The sequence below is a fragment of the Prionailurus viverrinus genome, chromosome A2 (genome assembly GCF_022837055.1).
Source record: "Prionailurus viverrinus isolate Anna chromosome A2, UM_Priviv_1.0, whole genome shotgun sequence".
NCBI classification, from domain to species: domain Eukaryota; kingdom Metazoa; phylum Chordata; class Mammalia; order Carnivora; family Felidae; genus Prionailurus; species Prionailurus viverrinus.
The window spans coordinates 23,967,445-23,981,426 of NC_062562.1; positions in this window are offsets into that span (position 1 = coordinate 23,967,445).

The following is a 13,982-nucleotide window of genomic DNA, read 5'->3' on the forward strand; positions in this document are numbered from 1 at the left end:
TTCTCTTGCTCATCTTTGGACCTAGACTGTTCCTTCTACCATCAAAACGAAGGACACCCCAGCTAACTCCACTTAGTGCTCCACCTCACCCTAGGTGTCACCTTCTTCAAGAAGCCCTCTTCAGCCTTCATCCATGAATCTCCTAAGCCCTCCGTGACACCCTGGGTGCTCCCCCATAATAGTTCCCATTACAATAGCCTGCTTATTTGTCTAGTGCCTCACTAAAGGCTACAATCCCAGAGCCCCTAAATATCACTTGCTCTGTTTACAGTTGCATTCCCTGTGCCCAGGAGAGGGCTGGCAAGAAGCAAGCACACGCACATTTGTTGAATATATAATATAAGCACTTAACTCTTTGCTAATAAAGTCCATCATGAAAGTACACTAGCCATTCTTGTTTTCCAGGATAAAATAGCTAATAAAATGACAATTACTGGGGCACCAGGGTGGCTCAGTTGGTTGAGCGTCCAACTCTGGCTCAGGTCATGATCTCACGGGTTGTGGGTTCAAGCCCTACATCGGGCACTTTGCCGTTAGCGTGGAGCCCACTTTGGATCCTCCGTCTCCCTCTCTCTATGCCCCTCCCCCTTCTCAAAAATAAACATTTAAAAAATGCCAATTACAGGGCACCTGGGTGGCGCAGTCGGTTAAGCGTCCGACTTCAGCCAGGTCACCATCTCGCGGTCCGGGAGTTCAAGCCCCGCGTCAGGCTCTGGGCTGATGGCTCAGAGCCTGGAGCCAGTTTCCGATTCTGTGTCTCCCTCTCTCTCTGCCCCTCCCCCGTTCATGCTCTGTCTCTCTCTGTCCCAAAAATAAATAAACGTTGAAAAAAAAAATTTTTTTTAAATGCCAATTACTTAATTCTTTGCATGAAAAAAACTATTGTAAAAAAATATCATTTTAGATCTGGAAAGAGACCAGATGATTTTGACACATACCAAGAGATCCCCAAATAAGGAAAAAAGTAGTGGCAAAGCCAAAAATGGAACTCAGGTTGTTTGACCCACAGGTCAGTACTCACATCTATATATCCAAAAGGATCTGCTCTGAAGTTATTCTAAGCAAGTATTCATGTTACTGAATTCAAGGTGGCCTGTCAGAGTATTTGAAGCCTGTGTACAAAAAGATAGTTTTGTCTTGGACTTAACAGAAAAGGTAAAGAATTTCCCTTGTGTACCCCTGCTAACTGTTCCATGCTTACAAGCCTAATGAACAGCAGCCACTGAAACTCAGCTGCCTTTGTATCCACCCAGCTCAAACAAGATCTATTTTCAACACGCTCCTAAGAATGCCAAACACATTCACAACCAAACCTCCTGCTTCCCGCACCCCACCCCCACCCTGCCATGGGGAACTTCCAGGAACAAGAGGTTAAAGGGCCAAAATGCAAAACAAAGAAGGGGTAGGAGGGAACTTTACCCAGAAAGAACACACACACACACACACACACACACACACACACACACACACACACATCACAGGAAAGAAAGAAGATACATCAAAAGCCCTCCTCTGAGAGCCAAACGTGAAAGAGTCAACAACATTGCTCCCAGGATCCTGCCCTTTGAACCACAATCTTGCTCCTCCAAGGTGATGACAGTTAACTTGGCGCTGGCTGAAAGGAAGGCAGCATGGTTAAACTGCCTTCAACTAGGCATAAGAAAGCCATCCTGGTAGGAGTTTGGCAGCCACCAGTTCACCAAGAAAATAACCAGAGAACATCGCACCAATCCAACCACACATCTTGCAGAGCAGCTCAAACCTCCACCTTCAGAACAGAGTTCACCAACAGGGCAACTCCAAAACCCTGTACCCACTTCAGTCACCTTGGACCCACAGAGGATGAACTTCCCACCTCGACCACACCCACCTTGTTTTAGAGAAACTTGCTACATAAGACCTAGTAACTACAATGCATAACTAGGTTTAGTTTTTCATATAAAACCCTGCCCTTTCTTATTATAATTAGCCACGCTGCTTTAGTGGAAAGCCTCTGACAGTCTGTATAAGGATCCGAGAGTATTCCTACAGAACAGTCACATTGCTCAATTCCCATTCAAGCTCTCGTCTTCTAAGTCACTAAGAAGTTGCCTTGAATTAATAGTTTGCTCTTAATACATTTACAGGGAATGCACTTTGCTGCCTGCAATTCATTCATACTCTGAAATCATGTAATGACAACTACCTTTAGGGGTGGAAAGCTGCAAGGCAGGGAAGGAAAAAAAATGGAACAGGAACACTAACAGACCTGGCATGCACACACATGCACACGTGCAAACACACTGCACACATATAAGAGAATCAAGTGAGCAAAATGTAGAATCTAAAGAACAAACCATGGCAAAGTACAGCTGCTTGTATAAGGCATCTATGATCACTGTCACTGGCCTTTCATCCACAGGTGTACCCCAGAGATGCCCTCCGACCCAACCCACACTTTTCATCCACTGGGGCCACAATCTCACTATTAACTTCCAAGAAAAAGTAATCACTTAGTTCCTTCCTGAAAGTGCTGGCTGCCTTTCTTTCACTTCTCTTCATTCTCTTTTTAATTTTGTTGAGTGCCCACTAGGTGCCAGCAACTAGAGATTTCCTGGAACTTCAAAGCAATAAATCTGAAAGATGGAAGTGGAAAAGGAATGCCCAAAAGTTAAAAGCACAACCTGAGGCACAACCCTGGGAAACAGAGCCAGCCAAGGACTAAGGCAATCTGACAACGGCAGAAGCTGAACTGGCCCAAGAGAGGGGTGACCATTTATATGAGCAATTAAGTCAGTGTGGTTGTAGCCTTGACCTTCCCCAGCTGAGGCACAGTGAATAGCAAATCACAAAGAGGACTCAGCCCGAGCAGTGAAAGAAAGCCAGCCTGGCTCTTCCTGGTGCCTTTGCACTGACACTGGGTTCAGGGTTGTTTCTGCTGTAATCAAGGGGCCATATACTACTACTACGATGGCAAGCAATAATTTAGGAACCTTGAGGGTCAGGCAGATGCAGGTTCAGTTTCTAGATCTGCCACAGCATTAACTTTGAGCAAATCCTTCTGTTCATTTATTCCATCAACAGATATTTATTTGAGCATCTACTATGTGTTAAAGACTCTTTTAGACACTGGGGATACAGCAAAAGGCAAAAGCTCTTCCCTTCATAGAGCTTAGCAAATTCTTTGAGCCTCAGTTTCCTCATCTACAAAATGGGAATAATATACCTACTATTATAGGTAGTTTGAAATGAGGAATATAAAGCACCTAGCACATAATAAATGTTTGGTGAATGGTATCCTTCACAGAACAGAGCTAACTTAGCTACAACTCCCAACTAGAGTGTGAGCTCCAGATGAAGAACTATCTCTGGTTTACCTCTATACCCCCCAGTACCTATCACATAGTAGGTGCTCAATGAGTATTTCACAAATCAATGAATGATTATTCAATCAATAGTAGCCATTATTATGGTAACTTATAATCATTATTCTTTCCCAAGCCACTGAGGTTCTATTACCTAAAAAAGCAACAGGGAAGGGGGCACCTGGGTGGCTCAGTCACCTGAGCCTCCAACTCTTGATTTCAGCTCAGGTAATGATCCCGGGGTCCTGGGATCGAGCCCCACGTCAGGCTCTGCACTGAGCATGAAGCCTGATTAAGATTCTTTTTCTTTCTCCCTCTGCCCCTCTCCCTTGTTCACTCTCTAGCTTTCTCTCACTCTAAAAAAAGTTAAAAAATAAAAAAAATAACAAGGCATTAAGTTAAAGCCTTTTTTAAATAAAAGTAAGGTGCACTACACAATATATCTTCAGACTTCTTTTTACATAAAATAGAATGTTACTAAACGTAAGTATTCCAATTCAAGAAATCTATTAGTACGGAGACTTGCATAGGCAGCTGACGCAGATGTCTGCCCACTGCTTTCCTAACCATAAAGTAAGGACAAGTTGGCCAGGTTTCAGGTTGATCCATAAGACACTTAAAAAGTACAGTTAAATGATGGGGTGCCTGGCTGGCTCAGTCGGTAGAGCATGTGACTCCTGATCTTAGGGTCCAGGTTCGAGCCCTACATTATGTGTAGAGATTACATTAAAATAAAATCTTGTATAAAAGAAAATACTTGATAGCAGCACTCTCAACAATAGCCAAATTATGGAAAGAGCCTAAGTGTCCATCAAGTGTTCATCATTATCCTGATGAATGGATAAAGAAATTGTGGTTTATATACACAATGGAGTACTACATGGCAATGAGAAAGAACAAAATATGGCCCTTTGTAGCAATGTGGATGGAACTGGAGAGTGTGATGCTAAGTGAAATAAACCATACAGAGAAAGACAGATACCATATGCTTTCACTCTTACGTGGATCCTGAGAAACTTAACAGGAACCCATGGGGGAGGGGAAGGAAAAAAAAAAAAAGAGAGGTTAGAGTGGGAGAGAGCCAAAGCATAAGAGACTCTTAAAAACTGAGAACAAACTGAGGGCTGATGGGGGGTGGGAGGGAGGGGAGGGTGGATGATGGGTATTGAAGAGGGCATCTTTTGGGATGAACACTGGGTGTTGCATGGAAACCAATTTGACAATAAATTTCATATATTTAAAAAAAATACTTGAAGTTTGGCACACGTACTAAAAGATAATCTATCAGAAAGGTTATGCTTTAAAAAGAGTGCCACATCAACAAACAATCACAAAACCTCAATGGCTTAAAACAACAAAGGTTTATTTCTTGGTCTCATTATATGTCCAATGCCAGTTGCTCATTTAGTGACTAAGGGACTCAGGCAGATGAAGACTCCATCTCAACACATGCTTCCATAACTATCACAGCAGAAAGCAAGCACTGTTCGGTCTCACGCTGGAAAGTAAATATTCTAGCATAGAAGTGACACTAGTCACTTCCAACATACACCTGGAAGGAGAGAAAAGTAGCTAGGGTGAACATAAACAATCTCTACCAAAGGTGATACTAAGACCAACAAGCTGTGGAATAACAAAAGGATTTGTTAAAGAGAATGCTCCAATAAAACAACTAGACAGCTCTAAGGTTCTCAAATCCTAGACCTCAGAGGGTGTTTTTTAGAGCAGTGGCCTAAACATGAAGACATCTCAAACAACACAAACCTGGACTCTGAATTTTGAGAGCAACTCTGATTTTTTTCTATAACTATACTGAGGGTCCAGATAAGCTTTTATTTAGGAAACACAAAAAAAGTTTCTACAGCTGAAAAATATTAGAAAAACCACTAATGTAAACCAAATCCTTTGTTTTACAGATTAAAAAAGTAGAGGGGGGGAGGGGGGAAGGAGGCCCAGGAAGTTAAAGTGACCCCACCACACCCCCAGGAAAGCTCCAGAATGTTTACCAGATGTAGAAATAAGTCCATTGATAGATTTGTTGTACGGCTGCACCACCCTCTGGCCTTACCCTTCATCTTTGCTCTCTTTAACTGGCACAATAGAGCCAGACCCACACCAAAATCATGTCACACAATAAATGGTATGGACGGTAAGTAGTCCCCACCCTACTGCACTAAATAATGATTCACATCCCATTAGCAATGCTCTACATTACTCATTCCTTATTTGCTGGCAAATGTGAAGCCATTAGTAGAAGTTAATACTAACCTCAGGACACTTTCATTTTGTTCTCAGAAGACTACAGGTTAACAGCCAACTAGGATGTGTATTCACTCAATTTCATTCTTTTCTCATGTGCCCAGCTTTGCTTCATGCCCAGTTTTCCTCCACCTTTCATTCACACTAAAGCACTGGGTGCCACATACTTAGGCCTCAATGGTCTTCTAACCCCCAATCTTTCTTTTTCAAATCATCTTATACTATCTAGCCCATGAAATAAACTCAAACTTTTCAACCTGGAATGCAGTTGCCTCAATTTTATTCCAACATACTCTTCCAACATTATCTCTGTTGTAGTACTGATCCTGCCAGGCCAAAGGCAAGATGATGGGCCTAGAAGTCAAAATAACATAATAATAAATCCTAGATCTGCAAGTTCCTTAATCTGAGTGTCAATGTTCTCACCCTTAAAACAGTATGATGGCATGTACTTTGAGAGCGTCTTGAGAGTGTGTAACAGTGAGGATTGTGTTTGACTACAAGCAACAAATAGTGGCTTGCAAGTAAGGAGGTAATTTGTTTCATGCAATAAGAAGTATGGGAGAAGTCAGTCTAGGCTGGTACTATGGCTCAATGACATCATTGAGATCAAGATCCTTCCAGGTTCCATTTTTTTTTTTTTTAATTTTTTTTTCAACGTTTATTTATTTTTGGGACAGAGAGAGACAGAGCATGAACGGGGGAGGAGCAGAGAGAGAGGGAGACACAGAATCGGAAACAGGCTCCAGGCTCTGAGCCATCAGCCCAGAGCCCGACGCGGGGCTCGAACTCACGGACCGCGAGATCGTCACCTGGCTGAAGTCGGACGCTTAACCGACCGCGCCACCCAGGCGCCCCTCCAGGTTCCATTTTTAAGGAACTGTCATTAAAATGGAACCATGGAACCATTAAAAATGGTTCTGCCATTTTTAATATCTTTGTTGCGGTAGTTGGCTGCTGCCCTTTCAGGCACTGCACCTATGTTCCCAGGAGCAAGAAGCAGAAAGGGGCCAAAGCTGTTGCGGTATACTAGCCACATGTGTCCTCCTCACTAAGCTTTTAGGAAAGCCCTCATCCAACAACATCCACTTACATCATTATAAGACCTGAGTCTCATGGCCACTCTAGGCTGTAAAAGAGTCTTGGGGAGTGAGATGGGCATATTTTTCCATCTCAAACAAAATTGAGGTTCTTTTAGTTAGAAAGGAGAGAATGAATATTGGATAGGCAATCAGTAATGTCCATCATAGTATTAAATTATACATTTTAGGTAAAGTGCTAAGCACAGTAGTTAACAGCTCAATAAAGGTAGAGCTGTAATTACTACCATTATAATTACTGTTGTTATTATTACTCACCTATCTTACCCTCTGATCAAATGGAATAACTCATTATATCTAGATGTTCTCCTTACACATCTACTATATACTTATCTATATGCTCTATATGTATTTCCAACACTATCTCTACTTCAAGGTCCAGGAAAATGCCATTTCATCCAAGAAGTCTTTCCTGACACCTACCCCTAATAATAAGTTCTATGGTGGCGGAACCCACATCTGACAAAAACTCCTATGTTCATTATTCCATTGAGCCTCGTCTCTTGGAACACAGTAGGCTCTAATAAACAGTGCCTTGATAGTTTAAGTAATTCATGTACATTTCATACTCACATTTATAGTCAATCCTCTAGAATCAAACATGGTATATTACATGTATAACATGGTAAAAGTTAAACGTTAGGTTTGTATGTCATAAAGCTAGTTGTGGGACAGAGAGGATGCAGATTGTATTCCCTAAGAATAAGAAGAAAAACATTATAAAATTCTCTAACACACATTACTTTTTATAAGCTGTGGGAGTTCAGATTACAGTTCATCAAATATTCCCTCCTCTACTATGGGCAGAGTCTACTTTTACCCATGGATGTTGATCTTCACCATGTGACATGCTATGTCCAAAAAGGTCATTAGTGAAAATGACATTTGCTTGTGCAGTTTGACTTGGCTATCAAATCCAGTTACCTGCCACAAGAGGGGCATGCCTGAAGTAGCTGCGATCCCTTCTGCTTGGGCCCAAGAACACATGGGGAGCAGACCAGAACCCAACACGTAGCCCACAGGACAGCCATCCCAAGAGCCCAGCCTAGATCAGCCAAATCACAGTCAACTTAAAAATTCAGGAGTGTGAGAATTAATACCTGTTGCTGTAAGTCAAAAAGTTTTGACACAGAGCAAAAGTTGCCTAATATAACTTCTATCAATTGATGTATTTTAGCATTTCTTACATGTTGATTCACTTTGTTCCTTTTCTTCACATAAGAAAGAACAGTGTGAAGCATATCTGTCTTTGGTACATCCAATGATGTCTGTCTTTGGATCAACTGTTTTAGATTTATGAGACCTAAATTCCCATTAATATCAGTGCTTTTTCATTTTCCATTTGTTTATTTTTCTAAAAGAAAGTCACAACAAAGTATCAAGCAATAATATAATCCTTGCTGAAACTAAACTGTTGACTGGCAAGTAGGTCTCCCATATAACAGCCAAAATGTTAACTTCTTATCTGATAAAAGGCGTTTAAGGGTGTCTGTAATAAAACAAACAAAAATGTAGATTATACAAAGTCAATATCACCAAAGTCAAAGACTGTCTGTTGAGGTGAATTTATGGATTCCATTCATTTAAACTCATATTTGAGGATATCTGTTTTGGCAAACCATGACCATTGAGTTTCACCAATGGGAAGATGCTGATAAGGCTTAAGTATTGTGGCCTTTCCAACAAAATAAAATAAGGAGGCCAAACTATTTTAACAGAATAATTTTAAATACAATTATATTTACTCACTAATGAAAATGAGTCTCTTTGTAAGTGAAAGAGAAAATAAAATTTCAATCCCTTAGCAAATGGGGGAAAAAAAGCCAACTGAATAAGATCATGTATTCAACCAATACCTATTCAAAACTCCAACTGGAAGTTTAAGGCATCAATAAAAATAGAAGAGTGTGGGTTTTGTTTTGTTTTATCTTCTTTTAAATAATCATCATTACATTTGGAACCAATTTCCACTCAGCTAAAGTTGACCTACCAGAAATATATAATACACGAAGTTACTAAATTTGCCTATTGGTAAGAAGTGACAGCCTTCAGAGTGGCAAGACACATAGGACAGTGCAAAGGTCATTAACATCGCAATGGACTCTTAACAGAACAGGCCCTATGTATGCTGGGAGAGTCCATACTTCAGAACAGACACATAGACAGCACAACCCAAATTCGAATTCAAGGCCATAGCCAAGGTCACAGGCTCTGGGTCAGAGAAACCTGTGCTGAAGAGATCACTCTTACACTAAACTGTGACACGATACAAAACTCCTTTTAGCTTCCTTATCTATAATTTGGGGATAATAATAACACCTACCTCATAGGATCTCTGAAAGTTTTTAAAAACATAATGTATGTAAAATACTCCACAAAGTGCTAGCATATGCAATAGCAATAATAGTAATAGTAATAATACTACCCTCACAAACCTGGCTCCTACATGATAACCACCCTAATCAGTATACTCTGACTCACCATCTGTTCACAAAACACTGAATGCACAGCTTTATAGTCACCTCCAGATACAGCTTCTATAAGGTAACAGCTCTCTGATCAGTAACTTTTCTAGTGAATTCAGGAAAAGGGCACTGAAAAAAATAAGGCTTTCACTAATAGAGAATTGAGACCACACTCCCTGCACCCATGAACATCTTGCTGGTGAAACCATGCTTCCATCACCATCCACACATCACCCTCCCAAACTGTGCAAGGCTTTTATTAAAGCACAGAGGCAGACAGACAAGATGGCTCACCTTAGGAGCAAACTCACCTTAAAAGCAAACTCTTCTACCCTCCAGAAATGATCTGGCTTGACCCCACTGCCACCTCCAAACTGACAGCCAAACTGTAAGTGAAGAAGGCAAGCCCTCACTTCCAGAAGTTGAGTTACACTGTCAAAAACTAACGGAATCCCTTCAATCCGTGGTTATCCTAACAAGGCATGCTTGTCTGCTTCAAAAATATCTTACAAATCCATTAATAGAGCCAAGAACCAAGTACTATATACCGAAAAACTATGTGACTTTACAAGGACAAGAGTGACCATAGGAGACAAAGTGCCACACCCTTTTTCCAGATAGCTCAACAGTAAATGGTGTCACTTATAAAGAAGTCTGCAATTCTAGAGAAATAGGTGGGCAATTCTAACCCCCCAATACTCCCCCCCCCCCAACACCACTGCATTATTTTTTACACAGATCCATTTCATCTTTTTGAAGCCAATGGCCTGAGCATCCCCAACTACCACAACTAGTGAGGGGAGGAAGGGGCAGAGAAGAAACAAACACAAGTCAAGTATACTTGCTTCTGAGCCCATTTTCGAAGAGTTTTCCTCCCGCTTGTCTGCCTCTCACAGCTGGAGCCTCATACCTGGTGGAAACCAATGGTTAAGTAAAACCACTGATTCAAAAAGCCAACCAGGAAACTAACCATGACAAGTGGGAGCTGCCCTCCTCTCCCGAGCGTTGATTGGCTCTTGAGGTTTTACCGGTCCCCGTTCTGCCCACATAAGTGGCAGGTGTGACTGTCAATCACAGAGGGACCTGACAATTCACCACTCTGGGAGTAAATTGCCTTTCATCCAGCAAAGGCAGGTAGCCGCCTAAAATCGATCCGCTCATAACAGAGCAGACCCTCCCTCTCTGGAAAGGAGAACAGAGACCCTTAAGTACAAAATAAATAAGCCCGGGTCGATCCGAGAGTTTATGAGCGCTGTTTTATTAACCCGCACCAAAGCAGTCCTTAATCTTCACTGTCCTAAGATGATCTTTCAAACGCTCGGACGAAATTAAAAAAAAAAAAAAAAAAAGAAGGAGAAAGAAAAAAATAAGGCACAACCTTCTAAGTACCCTTGTCTTGTATAATTCGGAGACGGGGAGGGGAGGAAAGGAATGCCGTTCAGTTTAATTTCACAGCGTATTCGTTTTCATACACCACCACCCTCTACCCCTCCCCAGTAAAGCCGGCTTCATTTTCCCTGACACGGGTTTTTTTTGTTTTTTTTTTTTTAACACGCTCCCCTCGGAGCCCACCAAGGCAGTCAGGCACCCCACCCCCCTGGGCTGGGGCTCCACCTTTCTCCACTTTGTTCTGCTTGGGGTTCCCCCAGACCCTTGCCCCTGCGTACACCCCACCCCTCGAGGCAAGGGGGGGAAAGCCAGGCGAAAGAGGGGAGCTGGAGAAAAGAAAGGCGATGGCAGTGAGGGTGGCTGCCGGAGAGGGACTGCAGGAGGTGGCCCGAGCCGCCGGGGCGAGCGAGCGGCGCCCGCGCGCCAGTGCAAGCCGTGCACTTGTTCCAATCCGGGGGTTTCTACATCAAGGCAAATCCGCCCTTAGGCCGCCCCATCCTTTCCCCCGCCCCAGAAAGCCCCGGGGGAGGCGGATGGTTCACCCCTCGGCTCCCCGTGATAACGCATTGCAGCTCCCCACTAGTGAGGGGGACCCGGCACGAGGGATGCCCGGCATGGGCGCCCCGAGGGAGCCGGGTGCCCAGCGGCCCCGGCCCCGGCGTCGACGTCTCACCTTTCCGATGCTCGCCCCGGGGCCGTCCCACATGGATTTTTACAACCTCACGTCGCCCTGGCCCCGGGCGGCCGGGAGGAGCTGGAGCCGGCGCCGGAGCCGGAGCCCGAGCGAGCAGGAGCGGGAGGAGGTGGAGGAGGAGCGGGGCGAGGAGGGAGGGCACGGCTCCGAGAGCCGGGGCCGGGCGCTGGGCCGGGCGGGGCTGACGGCCGAGGGGGCGGCACCCGCCGCAGTCCCGAGACGCGCGCTCGCGCAGCGCTGCCAGGGCTGCGCTCCGCCGGGCCCCCCGCCCGGCCGCTCCGCGCGCTCGCCGGCTCGCCGCGGCCCTGACTCACATTCCCAGCATTCCCGAGGAGCCGCTGGGGGGGCCGGGGCTGGGACGCGGGCGCCTCCGCGGGGGGCAGCAGAGAGCGCCTGGCCCTGGGTGGCTGGGGTCTTCGAAGCGCCTCCTTCCTGGAGGCCGTCTTGACGCACGTGGCCCTTATTCTCCTCTCCCCGACGCCCCTTCCCGGGTACCCCCCTCCAAAAGCAGCCAGGCACTCCTGGGACTAGTCGAGTGACTTTGGCGACAGGGGCAGGGATGGCACTTGGTAGAGGAGATGCAAACTGTCTTTTAAGTTAAGCTTTAGAGGGGAGGGGAGGTTGAGGTTCCCATGCCCTGGCACCCTATTAACTTAATCTTCTTTAGGAGGGTGAAGGGACTTCATAAGATTTTTACTTTCTTGTTCTCCTAAGGAGAACAGCGAATGGAAGATGAAAAAGGGAGCAAGGAAAAAAAAAATCATCACCATCATCATCATCATCATCATCATCATCATCATCGCCATTCATTGAGTGCCTTCTCTGTGCCCTGCAATGTGCGTGCATCATCCCGTTTAAGGTAGAAAGATGGCGTCTGAGTTCATTCACACACACATGTATACACCTCAAGATAATTTGCAGCAGGAGTTTGGACACGTTTTTCATTGGAAAAAGCTTCCAGCCAACAAGTCTGGAGCCCCAGCCACTACCATTTTGTATTAGGGAGGGGACTCCAAACCTCACTGGAAGCTCCAGATTTGGTCTCTCACTGAGTAGTCAATTTGCAAGACTGGAGCAGTGATTTCCTTTTGTCCTGATGAGTCTGCTGCCAGCAATTTCAGTGGCCAGATCTAAATGTTTCCTGCTGGGAAGCTTGGGCAAATGAAGCTAAATCCAGCCATGAGATGTCTGGATAAGCAGAGGTGTGGAATCAGCATAATGACTATGGATGACTCCTTCCTTCCTCCCATGATGGGAATTCAAATATTAAATGGAGGAAGTAGACTCTACCCAAATGCCCTGTTCCTTAAGCCTTCCTTTTACACTTGTGGTGTTTATAGTTTTTCACAGACTCATATTCCCTGAGACCTCTTCGCCCTTACCTTCTTCTTTCTCTCAGTCACAAGAAATCTGCACTTATTCGATTGACCCAGGTGCTCCAATGTAAAACCAAACTATATCTGTTGTGTTTAGTTTCCCATGTACATCCTTGACAGCCTCTGCCAAAAAGGCATGATAGATAGATGATAGATAGATAGATAGATAGATAGACCTTGTTGAGAGTCCTTTGAGAAATCCTAAAATCTTTTACCTTTTGAAATGTGACCAATATTTCTTGACTACCTCCTATGTGCACCACTCACATTTTTCCACTACTCTCACAAAAACTCTGTAAGATGTTTCTGTCTTTCAGAAAACTCAGGTAACATACCCAGCTGAGACTATATTTAAATCTATACCTAAAATTCACTATTCTCATCCACCCAGTCTCTTTTCCTTTGATCCATGGTTCTAAACAGGAATCATTGGACTTCATAGGGACAACTTCTTGTTTATATGCCTATGTACATTTTTCCCCCAGAGAGAAGATCTATGGTTCTCAACAGATTTCTTTCACATTGGGTCCTTGAGAAAGTTAAGAATAATCACTTTAAATAGAAAACAACTTTATGTAGTAAAACAAGGACTGGAAGTTTTAGGGATCGTAAGTTGTCTTTATCCTCTCTGGGGCTTAGTTTTCTCATCTGAAAAATTAAAACCTGACCTAAAGGATGTTTTTTGAAAAAAAAAAAAATGTTTACTTATTTTGAATGAGAGAGAGCATGAGTTGGGAGGGGCAGAGAGGGAGGAGAGAGAGAATCCCAAGCAGGCTCTGCACTGTCAGGGCAGAGCCCAGCATGGGCCTGGAACTCACAAACCATGAGATCATGACTCGAGCCAAAATCAAGACTAGATGCTTAACTGGCTGAGCCACCAAGTTGCCCCTGGACTAAAGGATCTTAAGGTACAGTACAGCAAGAGAGGCAAGAAAACAGGCCATTACAATACCACTTATGAAGGGACAAAGCTCTGGGTGCTGTAGGAGCATATAAGAAGGACAGCCAATCTTTTCCCTGGAGTTCAGGGAACGGCTTCCCAAGGAAATGTCATCAAATTTCCACCCTTCCTGTCCCACCCTGTGCTCAGCCCAGAGCAGCAGCCTGCATACTCTGTGAATCCAACTGTAGGAGATCAAATCTTTGGAGAACACCTGCCCCTGGGTGGGCTGTCATAAGCTCTCTCCAGAATATTTGAAACTGGGCCATTGGAATGAGTCAGCCAGTGGGTACTGAACGGTGAGCTTGTAGCCCAAATAACTAGGGCACGAAAACCATGATGCCGAAGTCACTGAGAAATGAGCTCTAAGACCTTTGCTGGTCTGCAGAAAGGAGAATAGCTATGTAGACAGAAA